We start from the raw sequence: 19798 nt of genomic DNA on the forward strand, positions 1-19798 counted from the left end.
CAAGCTTTGCCTGTGCAATGAATCATCCAATAGTGGGATTGATTCTGAGGGACAGAAGGGAGAGTCATGCAGCATTTCTCTGAAGTGGGCATGCTTATGGGCAAGGAGTTGGGCCACATGACTGACAAATGGAAAGGCTTTTGGGGTGTCAGTATCAAGTTTGGGTGCCTGACGCTAGGGGAGAAGGCGGGAATTTGAGAGGAGGCTAGTCGTTGGTGTGACAGTGCTGCTGGTGGGCCGCACATTGGAACACCATCCAGAGAGGGTTGGGGCTTCTAGTGCACACCTCTGGGTGCTGGAGCCACGGTGCTCATCCCTTCCTGCACGCTGGCATCACCTGGGGAGCTTTACAAACTACTAATGCCTGGCTCCCACCCTCAGAGAATCCGATGGTTCTGGGGTATAGATTGAGTCTGAGATTTTTTTTTTTTTTTTTTTGAGAAGGAAAGAGAAGTTTATTACTTTGCCAGCAAAGGAGAAGGAGAAGTTTATTATTTCTCCAGCTGTCTAAAAAATGCTGTTGTCCTCAGAATAAGCAGAAATACAGAGCTTTTAAAGGGTGGGTTCTCAGCTTCAGCCAGTTGCTGTTCAACTACACTTGATGATTCTAACCATCCCATCGCCACTGAAGACAATCCGTGACCTCCGCCCAGGACCCTCCCTCCACCAGGTCTGGGCTGAGACATCTGAGCGTTAGAATCAGTTGTTAAATGATTCTAATGAGCTGTTGAAGATGAGAACTCCGGTGCTAAATATGTCCCCCAAGATGCTAGTGGAGATTGCTAAGGCAGGTTACTTGCTCCAGCACATCTTAATGAGGTAGATTAGTGTTTCTTGGAGAACATTTGAAAATATATTTTAAGGCTTTGTCCCCAGAGATTATCAGGTAATTGGAGCTCCAGCTGTGGTACTGTTTAACAGCTCTCCAGGTGATTTTAATTTGTAGCTAACCCTGCAAACTATGAGATAGGTGGCTTCCTTATTTTGGAAAAGATGCCCTACAGAGTGTATATTTAGCGTGAAGGAGAAACGTCAGCTTTCTTGTTCATATTCAACTTGTTCATATTCTGATTCAGGAAATGTGCATCTAGGACTGGCTTATAAACCTAAGAAAAGCTTTTCTGACCTCAGTCTGTTTGAGGAACTACTAAGGAGTGTCATTATTAAGCTTTGGAGCTAGACAGTTTCTAGCATTATGACCAGTTAGGGAACTTGTGTAAGTCATTTAATCTCCCTGAGCTTCATTTCCCTGAAATGCCTGTCTTGGTTTTCTCGTGCAGGTCAAGTGCAAGCACGAAGCACAAAGTAGGAACTCACTGTGCGAGACAGCTGTTGTTATTTCCAATACTTCTAGTGAAGTTTTTGCCAGTTGGAGTTAATAGATCATCATATAGTTTACCTCCTTTTCATCTAATGTGATAATTTTTTTCTCACCTTTGAATAATTTCATGTTTAACTCACTGCTTTAAATCAAGTTTTTAAAAAAGCAATATCAGAAGATTCTTGGAGTGCTTTTATTTTTTTATTTTTTATTTTTTTTTGAGACAGAGTCTCGCTTTGTTGTCCAGGCTAGAGTGAGTGCCGTGGCGTCAGCCTAGCTCACAGCAACCTCAAACTTGGAGTGCTTTTAAATTAGAGAATGACATCTGAAGTGTCCCAGTCACTTCATATGTAAGAGTGAATAAAGAATGGTGATTCTGTGGTTAAACAAGCAATCATTAACAGCTATTTACTGATCACAGTATACTTAGGTGAAATTCCAACTACCTTTCTGTACTTTAGGCTCCTAACAGTATTGTCAGGAAAAACCCTTGTATGGGTTTCTTACTTTTTCCATTTATAAGAACGTCTTTTTAAGGAAGAGGCCAGAGAGATACATCTCACAGATACCAAAATCTGCAGATGCTCCAGTCCCTGATATAAAATGGCATAGTATTTGTATATATCCTACATACATCCTTCTGTATACGTTAAACATTTCTGGATTACTTATAATACCTAATACAATGTAAATGCTATGTAAATAGTTGTTATACTCTATTGTTTAGGGAATAATGACCAAGAAAGTCTGTACATGTTCAGAATTTTTGTTTCCTAATATTTTCTATCTGCTGTTGCTTGAATCTGCGAATGTAGATCCCACAGATACTGGGGGCCAACTGTCCCTTAGCATATAGCTCTAGCTTGGCGGTGGAATGGGGCCTGCTCCCTCCCAGGCGCATTCCAGTGAGCTTTGCTCTGAGCAGAAGTAGAAATTTTGACTCCTGACTTCTCAGCGTTCAGGTTCAGCCAGGTTCAGATGAGGCCAGTTTCAACAAACATGATTTTAACCAAGAGTTTTGTTTTTGAAGCTGTTTTTGCAGTCAGGGTTTGCTCCCCCAGTGAGTTCTGGGTCTGGAAAGGTTCTGTGGAGCTCCTTTTTCTGTGGCCCAGAGAATTCTAAATGCCTGGGTGGGGATGCTGGCAGCCTGTTTATTGGAAGTGTAGCTCAGAGTTTATGTGATACGCTGGCCGTCCCTGGAGGCCGGGTCCTAAACAGTCAAGCAAGCTCTGTGAAAGACAGGAAAGCAGCCGGGGCAGATAGCCTGAGAGAGGGGTGTCTGAATAGGGTTCCTCGTTTCCTGACATACTGGCAAGCCAGGGTGTGGCGTTAAATAGGTGGGATTATTCAGGGAGAGAGGAGAATTGATGTGTATGCCTTGGGTGCTGACCAGTGTGCAGCGTGCCGTCCTTCCTCTCATACTGGACCCCACGGCAGCAGAGCCAGCTCTGTGAATCAGAAAGAAGCTAGGGTTGTATTTATTGTGTGAACTTGACCTTTCTGGGAGGGGTTCTGTGAGGAGTGAAGTAGCAGTGCAGCTGAAGAGTGAGCTTTGGAACTGATGAAGCCTGGACGGGTCCCGGCCCTGCGCATCCTCACCGCGTCGTGCATGGTAACCGGGGCGGGATGTCCGAGCCCCGCTTCCCTCAACGGGATAACAGTAACCGCTTCGTAACCAACAGGAATTGTTTTGATCAAATGAAATAATAGGTGTCAAAGACTTAACACATAATTGGCCCTGTAATAGCTAGTGTTGGCATTTGTTTCTAAAAATTAAAATCTTCATCCTGGGTTTCTATAGAGAGGTCCCTGAGTTAGACTTGTATGGGATTTCTCATCTAAGTACAGTTAATCCCATAAACCTCTCTCTTGTTCCTTCACTTTACCTCTAAAGCTAAACAAAACAACACAAATAGTGATTTTAAGTAAACATTTGATAGAAATTCCAGTATGGCAAAGGAATTTTGCGTTCATGAAGTTGGATTAGAATTTCACCTGAGTTCATTTTACCCATGAACTGTTTAGAATTGTTTCTTGTGCCCAGTAGAGCCACTCCATTAAAACCAATTAATGAAGCTGGGTGCGGTGGCTCACACCTGTAATCCTAGCTCTCTGGGAGGCTGAGGCGGGCGGATTGCTCAAGGTCAGGAGTTCGAAACCAGCCTGAGCAAAAGCGAGACCCCGTTTCTACTATAATTAGAAAATAAATTAATTGGCCAGCTAATATATATAGAAAAAATTAGCCAGGCATGGTGGTGCATGCCTGTAATCCCAGCTACTTGGGAGGCTGAGGCAGTAGGATTGCTTGAGCCCAGGAGTTTGAGGTTGCTGTGAGCTAGGCTGACGCCCCAGCACTCTAGCCTGAGCAACAAAGTGAGACTCTGTCTCAAAAAGTTAATTAATAAATAAATAAAACCAATTAATGATATAGTTTCAACAAATGAAAAATACGATGCCATGAAAAAAGATTATCCAGAACTCCACAGAGTTTTCTCTGTTTATTAAGATTTCATTTTTATGGGGAAAACATACATAAGTCTTATGGGTAGACCATGCAAATAAGCACTTCTAAAGAAATCCTCTTTTAATGTTTTGCTATCATTTGCCTGGGGCTCATGTGGTCTAGAAGGAGTGCGGCAGACCTGGGTAGGCCAGACCTGGGTTCTCACCTCATCACACCTGCACATGCTTCAGGCTCCGCATTTATGTGGGACAGTGCAATCACCGAACCTTGTCAGGATAAACTTGTGATGGAGAGAGTGAACAAAAAGCACCTAGTACAGTGCCAGGCATGTACTAACACATAGTTATCATCATCGTGTGTCTAAATAGCAGGAGGAGAATTGTGGGTTCTCTTCATTGCAAGCAGGACACGAAGAGCACTGATTTTACATTTTCTTGTGCCATATCTACCTCTGGCCTGGGGCATCCCATTCTCCCACTGGGTGCTACCTGCTCAGGGGCCAAGTCTCTTGGGATTTGCACTGCACAAGAGGAAAGTACAAGCAGTTTAGCCTGCCAGGTAGATTGCATATGGTGTCCTTTCTGCTCTGGAGAGTGTAAAGGAGAGTACTGTGTTTCTGTTGCTGTGAGAGGGCTTTTCTGCTGGGCAGAGTTACTTTTCTTTCTTTTTTTTTTGAGACAGAGTCTCGCTTTGTTGCTCAGGCTAGAGTGCCATGGCGTCAGCCTATCTCACAGCAACCTCAAACTCCTGGGCTCAAGCAATCCTGCTGCCTCAGCCTCCTGAGTAGTTGAGACTACAGGCATGCACCACCATGCCCGGCTACTTTTTCTATATATATTAGTTGGCCAATTAATTTCTTTCTATTTCTGGTAGAGATGGGGTCTCACTCTTGCTCAGACTGGTTTCCAACTCCTGACCTCCAGTGATCCACCCGCCTTGGCCTCCCAGAGTGCTAGGATTACAGGCGTGAGCTGCCGCGCCCGGCCCAGAGTTACTCTTGACTGGACCACAGTGCTAACAGCCCCAGCACTGAGGATCCCACCTGAACTGGGGTCCCAAGGGCTTGGGCTTTGCTGTTGCCAGACTGGTCCTGGTAGGAAAGTCATGCTGGTGCCTGATGGGAAGTTCCTGGGCATGCAAGGGATTTGGACGTCAGGTGTGAAACATGGGAATTATTTTAGGGGATTGTTTAACATGGGAATTAAACAAAATAGAGTTTTCCACCATTGTTATTAAACACTGGCAAGAAACTTAAAATAGAAATTCAGCATGGTTCATACAGTGAGCTTTGGTAATTTGAGGAAGTGTTTTGTAAGGTTAAATGTCCAGTAATGTGTAGAGTTAGAATGTAGGAAACATTTTCACATAAAAAATGGATGCATAACCAGAAGTGCCAGGACTGGTTTATTAAATAATAATGATGAAAAATGATTTGAAATCTTGCATTGTGTATGCCTGTGTATGTGTTTAAAGTTAGATTATCTGAAAGGTGGCCTTAAACACTTCTGTTTGTTGTATGATTTGTCCAGGTTTTGCTCCCTTTTGGATACTCTGGGTCCATGCCAAGAGCACCTCCTTGTACAAGGGAGTATTGTAAAACCATGAACTTTCCTCCTGAATTTCTTGTGGACCATTTTGTTTTTAAGCATTTATGCTCAGTTTCATTGGTTTTTCTCAAGCGACGTACAGACTTTTTAAATAAGTGTGGGTAGGCACTGGGTTTTTGAGTGGGCCACAGGACTGTCATTTTGAAAGTGTATGTTTATTTCACAATTTTTTAGATTTGGAGGGATTTTAAAAAGCAACATTTGCTTTATGTTAGAGATATATTCATTTTCATTGGCCATTAATAATGTCAGTTTATGAAAAGGACGAATATTCGTCTTTGAAAGCACCTGAATATATTTTGAACTGTTTAATGAATTTGTAACATTGTAAGACAGTTAATTTTAAGAAAAAGTTTCATAAAAAAATAGATAGGGATTATTGAAATCAATGCTGTTTAACCTCTTGTGCTCTTGGTTGCAACATACCATGAAAGCAGAGCATTTATCTATTATAAAATAGCATAATTAATTATCATAAATCAGTAAATCAAGTATTTGAGTGTCTGTGTTGTGCCAGCTACAGGCAGTTGACTACTGAAGGTGTGCAGGAGTCCGTGGTGGGGGGAGAATGGAAATATTTTGGATCCCTGAGCAAAGCCACATTGCAGAGGCCCCTGAGGAGGACTGCCTTTGTTGTGTGCTCTTGGAGGGTGGGCAGTGGCCAGTGTTGAAGGTATTAGAGTCCATTCCACTTTTGATGGGGTGTGGGCAGAGGGGGACACATTGTAATAGGGAGAATATGTGAGTTGCTTGGGGGTAGGGTGGAGAAGAGAGAATGCCCATCCCTGGTGCTATTCAAGCCGCATCAGTAGGACCACCAAGGGTGTCTCTGGCAGCTGTGCACCAGGTAAGGGTAGGACCAAAACTCCGAAATCCAGTCAGTACCTTTGCAGAAATAAACAGGGCTGTGAAGAATGTTTCTGAACAGCACAGTGATCTGAAAATGCAGAAATCATGCTGATTTAACTTACCTTGGTGTACAAAATATTTCCAAAGAGGGTTGATTGAAATCAGCTATGGAGTCCCAGGAGGATGGGCTGGGCTGGGCTAGTGGCATAGGATGGACATGAAATTCTCAAGAGAGTGTCAGTAGGCTTTAGAAACTGTCTAGAGTTGGTAGCTTAAATAAAAAGATAAAAAATAAATAAAATTTGGTATTCTCTATCTCATCTCTACTTACTCTCCACTCAACACTTCCTGCCCTGCACTCCTGAACTGCCCCCGCCCACCCCCAATTGCTGGAAGGCTTGGGGTGCTCATGTACTGGGTCCTGTGATCTTCTGCCTATCTCTTCCCGCTACCAAAGTTGGCTGACTTGCATTCTGCCTTTCCACACTAGTTCCAGTTTCACTTCCTCCTCGTTGCCAATGGTGGGATTTCCACTTTTGCCCCAGAGTTTGCTCCTTACTCTGTTGACCCTGTCTTCAAGCCTATAAGCCAATAAGTGGTAATTCCCCACTGGACCCCTTCTTGGTGGCCCGGCTTCAATGGACCGGCGGAGCCTTCAGGCCATGCTCTGAAAGGTGGCTGCTACATGGGGCTGGATGTCCACTCTGCTCAGATGATGCCTGAGACTCAGCCTGACTCTAGCTTTTCCTGGACAGGACTGGCGGGGGTGGGGACACACCCACACAACAGAATCACGGCTGACCCGGGAGATTACATGAATGGCACAGCTGCAGTGAGCCACATCTGCCTTGAGCGAAAGAATTCCCAGATAGTGAGAGGACATGCTCGTTGGGACCAGGCGTGGGAGAATGGGCTGGGAAGGTTAGTGCCACTCCTTTTTTTTGTTCCCAGAATTAGTTAGATAAGTTTCTGTCCTTCCTTCCAAGTGCCTGGCTGGCGTTCAGGTCTGCTGAAGCCTGATGTGTGCTTCTGAGGACCAGCCGCTGTTCTAGAGAGGTCAGGAGAGCCAGGTGGAGAAGGGCCTGTGGGGGACCATGTCAGATTGCACTGCAGTGAGGCGGCTGGGAGAGAGTGAGGACCCTACTAGATGTTTTGCCAGTGAAAAGAGGGAGAGGAATCATAGCAGCAGGAAGGGAAAGCAGGGTAGGTCAGGTGAAGCCTTTTTCTAACTTAGACCAGAGATAGTCAGTACTTCAAGGTCACGGAAAGCAGGCAGTGGTGTAAGAGCCTGAGAGTTGGGAAGGGAGAGAGCGAGTAAGTAGGAATGAAGCTTCCCAGGAGGAGAACTGCAGTTCTTGGGGTTGTTTTTCTTGTCAGGGTTACAGATCTGAGCTGATGATTCAGCCATGCAAAGTTTGGGATTAAGGGGTGAGTTCAGAGCAGCGTTGTCTGATAGAAATGTAGTGTGAACCACAAATGTGAGCTATGTAGGGATTTTAGATGTTTTTTAGTAGCCGCATTAAAAAAGAAACAGGTGAAATGAAATGTTAGGATATATTTGAATTAACCCAATAAATCCAGAATATTATTTTAACACATAATCCACATAAACATTATTAGTGAGATGGTTCTTGTTATTTTTGTAGTAATTCTTTAAAATTTGGTGGTTTTTACACTTACAGGGCATGTCTGGACTAGCCACATTTCAAATGCTAGATAGCAACATGTGGCGAGTGCCACTGTGTTGAGGAGGAAGATTTAGAGAATAGGAGGGGTCCAGCTTATAGCAAGACATGCAGTGAGGCAGGAATGATAGTATTCAGTTTCAGGAGCTGAAATCTCAAAATTTAGCATCTTTAGCTATTGAGAATATAATCTCCCTATTACTTATCTACACCAGGGGTCCTCAAACTTTTTAAACAGGGGGCTAATTCACTGTCCCTCAGACTGTTGGAGGGCTGGACTATAGTTTTAAAAAACTATGAACAAATTCCTATGCACACTGCACATATCTTATTTTGAAGTAAAAAAACAAACGGGCAAAAACACCCGCATGTGGCCCATGGGCCGTAGTTTGAGGACGCCTGGTCTACACTGTCAGCATGAGTTCTCTGCAGGCTCTTGGTTGCAGCACAGGTGAGGCATGTTGTTCTTGTGGTCACCTTGTCCTTAAGTGAATGGAGCTGTGGAACTAAGAAGCAGTGTTGAAGGGGGCTCACAGGAAACTCTTTGGGCTCAGTGCCCATCTTTGCCACTCATGAGCTGTGAGACTTTGAGCAGATTACTTTACCTCTCTGTACCCCAGTTTCCTTATATTTAAAATGGGAATAGTAATAACAAAGTTTAATTAAATGAAATTATATACCTATATTATAGAGTTGTTGCAAAATTAAGTGTAGATGGTTTTGAACAGTGCCTGACCCACAGTTAAGACAAATAAATTTCAAAAGAAAACATTTAGACTACTTTATTTGAAGCAATGTTAATCATCACTAGATTTTTTTCAAAAATAAATTTTTAGGGACTAGAATTTTATGAAATGTGGAAGTCAGAGCTTAAACAAAAAAACTGCCTCCTTCAATCTTGTGTTTTTTCTTTGTTTTTTTTGTTTTTTTTTTTGAGACAGAGTCTTGCTCTGTTGCCGAGCTAGAATGCTGTGGCATCAGCCTCGCTCACAACAACCTCAAACTCCTGGGCTCAAGTGATCCTCCAGCCTCAGCCTGCCAAGTAGCTGGGACTAGAGGTACACGATACTATGCCTGGCTAATTTTTATATTTTTAGTAGAGGTCTCGCTCCTGCTCAGGCTGGTCTCGAACTCATGAGCTCAAGCAGTTCTCCAGCCTCAGCCTCCCAGAGTGCTAGGGTCACAGGCGTGAGCCACCATGCTTGGCCTAATCTTGTGTTTTCTTTGGGGAAATATCACAACATAGATAAGCTTTCTTATCTAGTAAATTAAAATATATGGAGCAATAATCAATATATTCTTCTTTGGAACTGCCTTAAAGTAGGGAATACAGTCTTTAGAACCTTTCACAAATGGAATGGCAAACTTGAATCTGAGGTGCTGGTGTTTCTGAGAAGTATGCCATTTAGAATGAAGGCAGCTTCATTCTAATTGCATCCCAAATTGGGAAACCTTTTCATTAAGACTATCTGAGTGAAGAGGCTGTTAGAATGGAAGTGGGAGTGGGGGGGGAGGGGGACAAGGGGAGTAAAAACCTTGTAAAAGCTACTGTCCATATGCCCTTTATCTGTTAGTCAATGCCCCATTTTTCAAATGAGCTTTTACAATAACCAGATAGCTGGATCACATCACTAAGTGAGGATGCATGAACCTGCCTGCCTGCTTATATCCTGCTCAGCCCTTCTAACTGAGTCCAAAGTTGATTTTTGCCCATAAAAATGGAAAATGGACCTGATAAAAATGTTTAGTCTGCAAGGCCTCATTTTATTTATCATATCAGAAAAGAACAATGTTTTGTTGTGTTGTGGTCAAAATGGAAGCCGACCTTGCTTGTTCACAAAAGCTCAAATTCTAGAGATAAGGGGGGCAAAATAATAGAGTACAATGGAAAGAGTAGAGTGTAATTATTTGTAGCTTGTCAAGTGAAGCCCTTTCAAGCCCCAAGTGATTCAAATCTGGGAACTCGGCACAATTCTGTAAACTAACCACAACCAGCATCAGAGAAATCTCCCCTGGCCCGCAGACAGCGCTGAAATTGCATCAGTTTGTCATGCGCTGAGCATGCCGGCCTCACACAATATCATTTGGTTGCAAATGGGCCTGCCCCCAAAGCCCTGAAACACATTCTGTGGTATCTGACTCTTGGCCTGCGATTTGTCATGTCCCTGCTGCTATCAGTGTACAGTAATTTTAATAGATTCTGATGGTTTCCTTGTAGAAACACAGAATACATCTGGTTTGGACATAGGACATGGGGAGACTCTTCTGGCTGATGACAACAGGAGTGTGTGCAGAAAAATTGGAGATTCATTTTATTTCATTAAAAATTGGTTTTAGGGTATAGAGTTGTATTTTCTGATTTTAAAAAAATTTATTGCACAGTTTAATATCTATAAAATGTATTGTTTGTTTTTATCTTTGAAGTGGTTGCTTTTCTAGGGATGTATTGCTAGCAGCGCATTCAACTTTCAGAAGTCATAGTTTTAAGTATAGAGTCAGTCTAATATAATAGTTTATTTAGCCCCTTGCTGCTCAAGTCAGGCGGTGAATTGAATCAGCAGCATATGTGGGAGTGTGTTAGAAATGCAGACTCTCGGGCCCTACCCTAGACCCACAAATCGGAGTTTGCAGGCTCACCAGAGTCCCAGGGGATTCACATGTGTTAATACTTTAAAGTTTGAGAAGCTGAGGACCTCAGGGTTAGAGTACAGGCTTTGGAGTCAGAGATTTGTGTTGAAATTCCATCTCTCTGACTTAGTATGTTTAACTTTGGGCAGTTTGGTCGATGGTGCTAAGCTTCACATTCCTCATCTACGGAATGGAGATTAAAATAACTGTATCATGTGGCTATTTTGAGGATTAAATAAAATTATGCATATATAGTTAGAGGTATAAAGACACCTCTGTATATACAGTGCCTGACATAGAGAAAGCATATAATAAATTAAAAACGGTGCATAGTGGTGGCTCCATGGATTTTGCCTTAAGAGCATTAAAATTTGTCTAATTGTGAAATAATTCACCTGCAAATAATTCCCAGGATACAAGGGTTGTGAAATTTATAGACGAACTTTAACTGACTGTGTTTTGTGTTCACATGCCTCAGTCTCCTCCCACATAATCACATATCTTGTTGACCTTTGTCCTACAGCGTTGTTCTGTCATGATTTAGAGTATGTGGTGGAGGCATGGATTGTGCCGGCTACCTGGAGAGGTGCGCAAGATGCACCTGCTGACTCTTGGAGATTGGACCGGCGCCATCTCAACCTCGGCCAGGTCCCAGAGTCAGAGCCCTCGAGGCCTCCTGGCCTTGGCCTAGCATGGATGAGCCCTGCCCTGTCTCTGTGCCCTGTGTTCTGGACCCACTGTGTACACTTGGGGCTCTCTGTGTCCCTGAGACCTGCTAATTGCCACAGGCAGGAGTGCAGTCACTTTCTAGAAATCCTCTTTTTTTTTTCTCTCAATCTCTGTCTGCAAATGTAAATTTTTAGCACACTGGCTTTTAAAATTATGAATAACAACATACAAATTTAGTTAATCAGGTCACCCAATTATAAGATTTATTTTCATATCAGGACCAGTTAAGGAAACAGGAGTGGGAGGGTATGTCCCTAGGGAGAGATGGGAGTAGGTGAGGAACTGGGGAAGCTGGGCAGAGACGGAAAAGATCAGGTGTAGGGATGGATGGAGCAGATCTGAGGGAACAGAACAAAGAACCCACAAGTGGCATACAAAGCAGGGGGGTGTCCAGACCCAGAGGACGAATCAACTCAGCTGCAGGGGTTGTTCAGTATTGGTTGACTGTTCCTCAGTGTTTCAAAAGGTGGATGGCAACTGCTCTTTGACACAGGTTCCTAATGCTGAAATTACATGCAGAATCTTACATGTATGCATGTGTATGTTTCCACAGAGGTCTTTCTGTTTTCAGATCTATGACCCCAGGAAAGGTTCAGAATCACTGCACATCACTTGCTCCAACTGGCGTTTCTGCAAAAGCCAAAACCTTTCTCTATTGTTATATTTCTCTATATTTAAGGACTCTCTTCTTTGTTAATCACTGTTACTAATATAATAGCATTTTCTATATTTGTTCATAAATGATTATATTTAGTTAAATCTCTTAATGTGTCTTGAAGTGAACAAATGGCATATCTTCCTAAACATTACCATTACATTCTTTTCAGATTTTAAGTTTACTTGATTAATTGGTTGCTTTAGTGATGGTTAGCTTCTGCCATAACTTTGTGAGCCTCTATTAATGTTTGTATATTACACTAAGCTGTTAATGCAGCCAGTAAGCTTCCACAACTGTCAGAAGTTTATTACTCAGGATTGTAATATCATTGATTCTTATCTTGCATATAATAGAACTTTGCTTGGGTAGATTGATAAATAGTAATATTTTCTGTGATAATTTCATTGGTTCCATAGAGGAAACAGATTTAGGGACAGCACTGACTAACACTATTTTATTTATTTAATTGAATATATAAATGTGCATTTTAACTTATGAATTTAGAATGTGGATGTCTCAGGTGTGAAACACACTTTCCAACTTTTTCTTGGGTTTCTATAGGAATGAGTTGGTCTGACTTGAATTCTGGATGTTTCTCCGCTTGTTGCTATATTGAATTACCCCCAGTCGTTTCTTTATCTGACAAAACATGAGTCAGACAATCAATCTCTTTCAGTAAAGTCTGTCCTCAATAATTACAGCCCCGACTGCAGTTGACTCACCTTAAACTTTAATAACAGAGAATAAGCAATAGAAACTGTAAAGTGTGTGGGTTGGGGATAAAGAGGAAGGTTCTGATGGAAGAGTGGAGGTGTGGGGTGCAAGAGCAGCTGTCAAGGGGCGGGGGTGCTGTGTGGTTGCGGAGAGTGGAGCACATCTCTGGGAGGGGTCTCTGTTCTAGTAGAAGGTATCAGTCTCTGAATGGAGAGCTCAAGACTTAGCTTCTCAGAAAAATGCATCGACTGCAGAAAACGTGTATCAACACTTCTACATCTGACTGTTGTACCGGGTTGGCACACACATGCTTAGAGACCCACCGGCCATTTCAGAAGAATGGTTTTGTGGAAAAGAATACATTGAAATGAAAGTGGTATAAACAGTTTAGAAGTAAACAAGTCAAACAGTTCTTAAAAAGCACAGGTGCAGGGCTGGACTGAATGGAGGAAGGGCTCCCTTCTTCTGTGAGAATGGAAGGAAGAGAGGAGCTGGTGTATAGGTGGGGTGGGTGTGTCGGTAGCCAGGCCTCTGTGTTGGGGGCTCCCCATTGTTCTTGGGTGTTGCTTCTTTCCTGCTTTCCTGATAGCGCTCCTCCTCCCAGGCTCATTCTCTGTTCCATGCAGAGCAGACGCGTGTTGCTCACAGCCTGGCCCACGGCGGGGCGCGGTCCGGTGCCCCAGGGCCCTCTGTTCCAGCTCTTTCGCTCTGGGTTTGGGATCCCCGCAGCCCCTCCCGCCCTTTGTACGTGCTCTTACAACTGTGGCTTCCTCCCTCACCCCTTCCAACGCCTTACCGCCTGTGACACCGTATGACGTACTGAGAACGCCCTTCCTTTCTTTGTACCGTGGGCGTGAATTTGCTATTTTGAGCAAAATATCTCTAAAGTCATTTCTAAGGAATTTGGGGCCGGAGGGGCAGCCTGCAGCCCATCCTCAGTCCACCAGTGTAACCTTGCACCCCTCCTCCCCAGCGCGCCCTCACTTCCGCGTGAGCACGCAGTTAAGGTTAAGGGACCGGTGCATTGTGGGTAAAGGCAGAGGCCCGGAGGATTCTGGGTTTGGGAAGAGTAAGAGCAAAGGTGCTGGAACAGAACCAAGTATCCTGTGTGCTCGGGACGGGGAGGAGGTCCAGCAAGTGGCAGGTGGCGAGAGTACGAGGAGACGCCAGAGCTTCACCGGGGGCTTCGACTTGGCTTAGGGTAGACGACTAAAGATACTGAATTGATTCCTGATAGTGGGAAAGCATTCATTTTTAGTGATTACTTTATAAATACCTATGGAATACTGTATAGAAGAAAAATATGAATTTTAATAAAGTGTCCATTTGGTTAGATTACTAATACATTTCTATCATTTTATAATAATTTGTGTTTTTTATTTATCAGTCTTAATACCTGCCTCTTTCTCTCTTCCCTTGTCTTCTATTAGGTGGGCAGTTTTCCTTGTCTCTCCACATACCTTGCCAGCCATTTTGGAAACTATGCATTTTAGAATATTCAATACTGAAATTTTTTTTTTTTTTTTTTTTTTTTTTTTTGAGACAGAGTCTCACTTTGTTGTCCAGGCTAGAGTGAGTGCCGTGGCGTCAGCCTAGCTCACAGCAACCTCAAACTCCTGGGCTTGAGTGATCCTTCTGCCTCAGCCTCCCGAGTAGCTGGGACTACAGGCATGTGCCACCATGCCCGGCTAATTTTTTTTTTTTTTTTTTATATATATATCAGTTGGCCAATTAATTTCTTTCTATTTATAGTAGAGACGGGGTCTCGCTCTTGCTCAGGCTGGTTTTGAACTCCTGACCTTGAGCAATCCGCCCGCCTCGGCCTCCCAAGAGCTAGGATTACAGGCGTGAGCCACAGCGCCCGGCCAATACTGAAATTTTAACATTTATCTTTTGCTGTGTGCATTTCCAGTAACATTTAAAACGAATCATTATTTTCAGATTTCCCCTGAGCAAGTCAAGAACCTTAACACACCTTAACTACTGTACTCCCCCAATCCCATATTTCTTTTTATGGAGGAATCCAGAATTTTTGTTCATTTTTTTAAATTAAAAAAATCTGTTTTAACAAATAATCTATCACTATCCATACTCACTATTTTTTTGTGCATCCCCTTGTTTCCCTCTGGGCTTACATTTTATTTGCTGAAGTACAGTTAATTTAATTTTAAGATCTCTGGGTGATAAACATTAATAAAATAAATAATAAATATACAGTCAATCATAATTTTGCCCATACTCTTGAGTGATAGTTTAGTTTCATTCACAAGTCTGGGTGACAGTCGTATTTGATCAGCACCTTGAATATATTACTTCATCATCTTCTGGCATCTGTTGTTGCTAATAGAAAGTTTGCTGTTAGCCTAATAATTGTCATTTGTCAGTAAGTAATCTGATTTTCTCTAAAATAGCTTTTAAGATGTTTTTTCCTCTTTATCTTTGCTGTTATGCATTTTCACTACAGTATGTCCAGGAGAGAATTTTTTTTTTTTTACATTTTTCCTTTTCATCATTCTGTGTGCTTTTTAAATCTGAGGACTCAGGTCTTTATTGAGTTCTGGGAAATTACCAGCTCTTGGAAATACTTTCAGATATATGTAGAGTCTTCTCATTTCCTTTCATTACTCTTTTATATTGTTTATGTTCTGGTCTCTCTCTCTGTGTTCTGGGTAATTTTACAGGATTTTTCTTCTACTTCACCAGTTTTCTCTTCAGCCTTGTCTAATTTATTGTTTAACTGAAGCAGTAAGTTCTTGATTTCAGTGATTATATTTTTCATATACGTGGCATTTATATTTTATTTCTTTTCATGCCCACCTATATATGCTTCATTTGACTTGCTTTTTTTTTTTTTTTTTTTTTTTTTTTTTGAGACAGAGTCTCACTTTGTTGCCCAGGCTAGAGTGAATGCCGTGGTGTCAGCCTAGCTCACAGCAACCTCAATCTCCTGGGCTCAAGTGATCCTCCTGCCTCAGCCCCCCGAGTAGCTGGTTCACAGGCATGTGCCACCATGCCCGGTTAATTTTTTCTATATATATTTTTAGTTGGTCGATTAATTTCATTCTATTTTTAGTAGAGACGGGGTCTCTCTCAGACTGGTTTCAAACTCCTGACCTGGAGCAATCCGCCCACCTCCGCCCACCTCGGCCTCCCAGAGTGCTAGGATTACAGGCGTGAGCCACCGTGCCCGGCCTGTTTTTTTTATCCTTTCTAATGAATGTCATTTCTTCCCTTATTTCTTTATCCCTTTGAGCTAATTAAGTGTTCTTTAAATTTTTCAGTTCTATTATTTGCAGTTTTTTCCAATTACCGTTTGTTGACTATTTTCTCATGTGTTTTAGAATTTTAGTGTGCAGGCTTATTTTGAATGTGAGTCCACCCTCCCTCCACCCCCTATGTTATCCTTGTCTGGTGGTTTGGTGGACTTCCCTCCCTTCTGTCCTGTCCCAGCCTCCTGGTGTCTACTTTAGGCTGGGCTCCTATCACTTAGAGAGAGAGATAGTATAGTACAGTTGGTAAGAGTACGGGCTCTGAAACCTGATAGCTTGAGCTCAAATCCTGGCACTACAGATTACTGGTGGGTTATCTTGAGCATAATATTCAACATTTCCATGCCTCACTCAGTTCCTCATCTATCAAATGAGGATAATAGTGGTATCTAACTTAAACTATTATTTTGATGATTCAATGAGTTATTGCTCAGAAGTGTGTCTGGCTCATAATACTGAATAAATTCTAATATATTGGGAATATTGCAGATCCAGAGTGAGCCAACAGGATTTTTGCTCAATACCCTGTTTCTTGGCTATGTCAGCTACCTCCTGCTGCCTCAGATATGCAGCTTTATTCAAGCCACAGCTCTGGGTGGCTGTAACATTCCCCAATTTCAGGCAGTGGGTGATCCTGGCTCTCCCAGGTCTATTCCCTCAAAATGGAAAATGAATTACCAGCCCCCTCTGCCTGCTTCTGATTCATTGTAGCTGTAACAACTTTATTTTGAAATAATTTCAAATGTACAAAAACGTTGCAAGAATAATGCAAAGAATTCTCATTTTCATATACCCAGATGCATCAATTTTTAACATCTTGCTACATTCTCTTCTGCTTTATCATTTCTCTCCTGTCTCCTTCTGTTTTATACACACACACACACACACACACACACACACCCATATCTATCTATATTGATGTATACAGGTTGAGTATCCCTAATCCGAAATCTGAAATGCTCTAAAATTCAGAACTTTTGAGTGCTGTCAAGAAGCTCGAACAAAGGAAATGAAATACTCATTGGAGCATTTTGGATTTTGGATTAGGGATGCTTAATCAGTGTGTATAATACAAATATATTTCAAAATCCAAAAATCCAAACACGGTCTCAGGCATTTCAGATAAGGGGTACTCAACCTGTATATATGGATGCATGTGTGTGTGTGTGTGTGTGTAATTTATTTTTCTGAACCATTTGAGAGTAGATTGTATATATTATGCCTTTTTATTCCTCATTATTTCATATATAAGGACAAGGTTATTCTCTTAACATAACCACAGTGAAATTGTCAAATCAGGAAATTTAACATTGACATGAGACTTTGTAGTCTATATTACAGATTTGTCAGTTGTCCCCAAATGTCCTTTATAACAGTTTTTTCCAGGTACAGGATCCAAATAATGCATTTATATTTAGTTGTCATGTCTTTTTAGTTCCCTTTAATCTAGAACTCTCAGCCTTTCTTTGTGTTCCATGCATTGTCATTTTGTAAGAGACAGGTCAGTTATTTTAGACTGTCCTTCAATTTGGCTTCATCTGATGGTTCCTGATAGATAGGTTTAGATGGTGCATTTGGGGCTGGACAACTCTAAGAGTGATACTGTGTCCTTTTTAGATTATCACATCCAGACGCACACCGTATCTGTTTGCCCCTGCTAGCGCTGCTATTTTTGACCACTTGGTTAAGTTTTGTTGGTTTCCTCTGTTGTATAATTACTATTTTTCCTTTTGTAATTAGTAAGCAACATTTTGGGAGACACTTTGACATTATGTAAATATAAAACATTTGTTCCTCATTAGATGTTTTAATTTCTGAATCAGTAAATGTGATGATTCTTGCCTGAATAAGTTTTTACTCTGTTGTTGGCAAAATGGTAACTTTCTAATTCCATCATCTCTTCTCTGTAAGGAAGAGGTTTTCATTCAGAGGGGATTTTTAAAGCATGAACTTGTAGCCCCTATTTTGACAATTAAGTCCTCAATATTTCAATATTCCTTTTGACTTCCTTTCTGTAACTAATAATTTTCTTTTTATAATTTTCCATAACAGATTATTTTAAGGAAATGAATTATAATTGAATAGTGAATTTAACTGTAATCCTTTTATACCTTTTCAGAAACAATAATTATTAATTAAAACTTTTATCCCTTCAAGATTTCCCTGCAAGTATTATAAAGTGAAATTTAAATAATACATAACTATAGGAAGCAAAAACTAAAAGTCTCTTTTTTTCCCTGTCTCACCTCTCAAGGGGTAATAGTGTGGTATATAGCCTTTTAGACAAAGGTGAAATCATATGTAATAGTTCTGCAGATTGCTTTTTGAAACTCAGAATTTACAGATCAAATATTTTTGACTTTATGAAACTTTACCTGACATTTTTTACCTATGGATTTTATATTCCTTGTTGAAATTAAGAGTGTTGACTTCAAAATGCTTATCTTGGCCACATGTGGTGGCTCACGCCTGTAATCCTAGCACTCTGGGAGGCTGAGGTGGGAGGATTGTTTGAAGTCAGGAGTTCAAGACCAGCCTAAGCAAGAGCAAAACCCCATCTCTACTAAAAGTAGAAAAAAAATTAGCTGGGCAACTAAAAATAGAAACAAAAATTAGTCCCAGCTACTTGGGAGGCTGAGGCAGAAGGATTGCTTGAGCCCAGGAGTTTGAGGTTGCTGTGAGCTAGGCTGATACCACGGCACTCTAGTCTGGGCAAAGGGAGACACTGTCTCAAAAAAAAAAAAAAAGATAAATAAAAATAAAATGCTTATCTTATTTATTTTAATATTAACATATTGTATTTTAAAAAGTACTGATTGGTAGGTAACTTTAAGAACTCTCTGAGGCTAAGCATTAAATAAGAAAAACAAGTTATAAAATGCTATGTACAATATGAAACTGTTCATGGGAAAAAATACCAGATGAATTCTGTTTCTATTGGTACACACACACCAAGTTGATAATCATAGTTATCTAGGGAAACCATGTTTTACCGGAGGTAAAATGGGGGAATTTTCATTTTGTTTTATTTGCTCTTTTTTTTTACAGTGATAATGTGTTCATTTTTTAAAATAAAATCTATTTTTTAAAAGTATAAATTCTGCATTATTACTTCAAACAATTTTCAGTTGTCTCTTCCCACACTGACTGCCCTTCCAGCAATCATGCATACTTACAAAGAAGACCTCTTATTATTCTGGAGAAGTATCATTGGATCTTCAAGTTTTATTAAAAATTAAATTGACTCTTGTCTGATTTATTTTTGTATAGGCTGATCTTTTCTCAAAACCTTGTTATTATGTTCAGCTGTATTATTCATTGAATAGACTTTTTGGACTGGCGAGGAAAATTAATGTTTCTGTGAAGAAATCTGTTGTTAGATACTGACTTATGAACAAACATGTAAGAATAAAGCAGGTGTGTTTCATTGGAGACTGTCTAGTGACCAAAAGGATGCTTCTCTCAGTGGAATAGGAATTGTAAGTGTCAGAATATGGGAGGGTTGTAAGGTCAAAGGCATAAGTCTGTAACGTAGTGAAGATCTTCAAATTGTGAGAGTTCTTACTGCAGACTTCTTTTTGTTTTTCCCACCAATGATTACTTTTGAAAAATTTAAACCTCAAGGAATATTGAAGGATCACTTTTATTCACTCAGACTCACCAGTTAACCTTTTGTCATGTTGACTTTATATTCTTTTTCTCTCTCTTAGAGAGAGAGAAAAAGTCTTAGTCTCTGTCTACACACACACACATACACGCACACACACACATTTATATTTTTTGGATGAACCTTTTAGAAAGGAAGTTGTACTTTTACTTGTACCCCTAAATTACAACATTTCATCCCTTTGACCAAGTGATTAACTAGAGTAAT

General features: G+C 41.1%; 1 protein-coding gene across 2 annotated transcripts in view; it reads left to right on the forward strand.

Moving 5' to 3' along the window:
• SNX24 (sorting nexin 24) overlaps window positions 1–19798 on the forward strand; it is a 140575-nt gene that overhangs the window by 23290 nt on the left and 97487 nt on the right. The window contains exon 1 of one of the 2 annotated variants that reach the window (XM_012788558.3): window positions 5819–7162. The exons of the other annotated variant lie outside the window; for it this stretch is intronic. The gene's annotated coding sequence lies outside the window, so the exon portion shown is untranslated. Of the gene's footprint in view, window positions 1–5818; window positions 7163–19798 lie in introns of those variants that run through there. 2 annotated transcript variants of the gene reach the window in all.

This window comes from Microcebus murinus, chromosome 11, assembly GCF_040939455.1.
Source record: "Microcebus murinus isolate Inina chromosome 11, M.murinus_Inina_mat1.0, whole genome shotgun sequence".
NCBI lineage: Eukaryota > Metazoa > Chordata > Mammalia > Primates > Cheirogaleidae > Microcebus > Microcebus murinus.